Source organism: Jaculus jaculus, chromosome X, assembly GCF_020740685.1.
Source record: "Jaculus jaculus isolate mJacJac1 chromosome X, mJacJac1.mat.Y.cur, whole genome shotgun sequence".
NCBI lineage: Eukaryota > Metazoa > Chordata > Mammalia > Rodentia > Dipodidae > Jaculus > Jaculus jaculus.
The window spans coordinates 140,311,237-140,314,804 of NC_059125.1; the positions used below are offsets into that span (position 1 = coordinate 140,311,237).

The window sequence follows — 3,568 nt, forward strand, 5'->3', positions numbered from 1 at the left end:
CCTTTTCTATCATGGGATATACCCTAAGTAAGCATAAATTGTTGAAGGGCTTAAAACTTCTCTCAAGACACAAGGAACACAGGTTTTTTTTTAAAAAAAAAAAGAATTAGCAAAGAGTAAAAAAGGAGCTAATTGTATACTAAAAGATATTTTAAAAGCACAAGGAATTGAGATTGCTTCAAGTTCTTTAAGCAAATATATTGATCTTATCAGGAGATTTGTTCTTTTTGTATGTGTGTGTGTGTGTGTGTGTTTATGTGTGCTCATTGTGCTTGCTTGTTTATGACTGTTTGTAACTAAAGAGATGAGACGGATGCAGGTGACACCCCTTTCTCTTCTAGAGAACGGTTTCAAGGAAATCAAAGACCTAAGCATAAAAATTAAAAAGGAAAAGTTAAATCTTTTTTGCAGGAGTAAATTTGCCAGATATTTGTTCTAGGTCAAGTTCACCTTACATAGAGGATTATTAAAAACAACAAAACTTCCTCTAAAGAGGTAACTTATAATTTGTCAGATATTTTAAAAAAGTTTGTAATGTCTGTTACTTAAAAGGAGGAGGCAACTGATCTGACTTCTAAGCCAGCCTTCCTCAAGATAACAACACAATTTGCCTTAGTTACTTCTAATAAAATCATTTCCAAGTGTATTATTGGTATTAATGACATAAAAATGTGCTAAGACTACTTTCTTGTTAGTAATAGGATTGATCAATTTGGTGTAATTTTTTAATAGCCTTATAAGAAAGATAATTAATCGCTTCTCAGCCTTTTGGCTAAGATCAAGTGTAGGATCCTTTCTTATCACTTTAATATCTGATACACCCTCTATCTGAGGACAATATATTAAATGGATTTTTGGAGCTCGAGGTTGGAATAGGGGCTTTCTCTGTCCACTCCATGCATCGACCTGGTATTGCAGTACCTTTAGGAATGGTGCACCCCCTTGGGGGAATTAAAAAAAAAATAAAGATAATTAATGATGGTGTGAGATGAATTGATTGAAGGAACTAGGAAGGAATTTTTCAATGATTACTTGTTAAAAATGCCTTTTGAGTGGTACTTAGATCAGAATGTTAAAGTATATAAGTAAAGGTGTGTGGATGTTAAAATATATTTGTTTTCAGGCTAAGCCTAAACACCATGCATAAAGTTAAAAGTTTTTAAACTGTTTACAAACTTTAAGAAACAAAAAAAAAAATAATACTAATTTTCAGGCTAAAAAATATAGTGGGATAGCTTCCTTAAGTTTTATCAAATTTAAGTCATGGATAAAACATAAAATTGTTTTATATTTATAAAAATTTCTGTCATACATAAAATCAATAGCTATCAAGTTTAAGCCAAAATCATTGGTTGTCAAATAATGTTTTTTTTCTTTCAAAAAATTTTTTATCAAGGGTTATATTAATATTTAGTTAACTATTTTGGCTCAGAAAAGACCAGATTCTCCTCCATTATATGTAAAGTAACTGTCCAGTGCTTATAACAAAATTAATTCTTAAGACATATTCCCCACTTTAGGGTACAGCCTCATGCTCAAACAATGGTCCTCATCTGGGAAAAAAAATCTATCTATCTATCTATCTATCTATCTATCTATCTATCTATCCATCCATCCATCTATCTATAAAATTCAAGCTCCATGGATCTGTTTCCAATGTTCTCTGGGTAATTTATACCCACACAGGTATCTGAACTAATCAAAGATGTTTTCACACAGGTGCTAAGACCTTATACTGTCTTACTTGTTCTTTTCTGGTAATTTCTAGGTTAAATTAGTTAAGTTTATAAATCACGTGGTACTGTTTTCAAGACCAGTAACAGGTTCTGCCTATATTTATAAATGTTAGATATTTAAAATGTGAGATGTGCCTACTTCCTATGCCTCAGATATATGACTTATGCTGCCACAGTACAAAAAAACTTTTAAAGATAGAACAAAATGATTTTAGAAGCCCTTGTGCCATTCTTTAACTAAGTCTATTTCAGTAATCAAATATGCTCTATATGTACATACATCCAGGCTAGTGTAACTTCCTTTTTGAGTGTGTTAATCACCTATGTAAAAGCCAAAGCCAATTGGAATCACTGGAGTAAAAAGTGTCCATATTTTGCCCTGTGCTCCCATGTCATGAGCCCACTGGAGATGATGGGATACTTCTACACTGGCCCCCTGGTAAATCTCCTGTCTTCCTCAGCAGGGAGGATATGGATACCCAAACAAAACTGGTGTACAGTCTAAAACAGGAGAGTCACTACTGAGGAACAATCAGACCTCCTGACTTCCCAAAGAAGAAAAAATTACTTGGCCAGCATGGCCCTGACTCATCCTAACAGACAAGACATCAGTAAACTATGGGGCTACTCCTGTGTCCCTAAAGTCTCTTTGGAGAGCCATTAATGGCCTCCAAAATAAATCCTTAATTAACTTTTGGCTATCTACATGGTCTTAAACACTAATAGAGAAATGTATAACCAAAGATTAAAAAAATACCTTAAATATATAAATGGCCCTTAACTTCTAAAAATTTAACTACAGCCACAATGTGAGTACAGGAACAACTTTCTGTAGGCCATATTGAACCTACCACCTCTCCTTGGAATACTACTAGCTTTGTTATAAAGGAAAAGTCTGGAAAATGGGGATTGCTCCAGGACCTTAGAGAAATTAATAAGGCCATGGTACCTATGGGAGCCCTACAATGAGGCTTCCCCACTCCAGTAGCAATTCCTGCAGGATACTGTAAAATAATTATTGACCTAAAAGATTGCTTTTTTACAATTCCCTTACACCCTGAGGATCAGCAGCATTTTGCATTTGTTTAATCTGTGGTGAATTTTAGAAGCCCTGAAGATAGTGGAGGCTGCAATTCTGAGCCAAAGGGTCACTTTTATCTCTTATAAAAAGCCTCTTCTCCTGGTCATTTGTGCCACTGACTTTACACCCACCGTGGTGTTCTGGCAGGAGGGGACCCTCTTCTGGGTCCATTTACCCTCCAAAAGTTAAAAATGGGGGATTTATATCCCATAAAAGGCTCTCCAAGAAATATACTTCATCATGCCTTGTTTTTACTAAACTTTTTAACCCTTGATACTCAGAGAAAGTCAGCTGCTGATCGCCTTTGGCACACAAATACAAAAAATACCCTTGCCAAAGCCATGTGGGAAGATCCTTTAACTATAAAACAAAATGGCCCAAACCCAATACTCATTTGGGGCCAAAGATCAGTATGCTGTCTGACACCAAAGAAAATGCTGTGAGATGGCTGCCAGAGAGACTTGTAAAACAAGCTGCTGATCCTCCAATGACATCTCACATATCCAGGGAAGAAATACTTCCCTGAGAGAATCTCCTTTTTTCCCTAACAGGAAAAAGCTGGAAGGACCTCTACTTATCTTAATCCTCTTACTCACAATTGGACCTGTTATTACGTCAACAGATTGAAGCCATTAAGATACAGCCTTTACATGTCCATTATCACAGACTAGAGCTGGTGGATCAAGGCATTGCCACTGAAGTCCTACCACATGACGCTGTCACTCTCCCTTGATCTTACATTCTGTACTCA

General features: G+C 35.7%; 1 non-coding gene across 1 annotated transcript; it reads left to right on the plus strand.

Moving 5' to 3' along the window:
• The first annotated feature begins 752 nt into the window (after positions 1 to 752).
• Positions 753 to 943, plus strand: LOC123457025. The gene has a single exon (XR_006634868.1). It is a non-coding gene; the product is annotated as a U2 spliceosomal RNA (small nuclear RNA).
• The last annotated feature ends 2,625 nt before the right edge of the window (positions 944 to 3,568 follow it).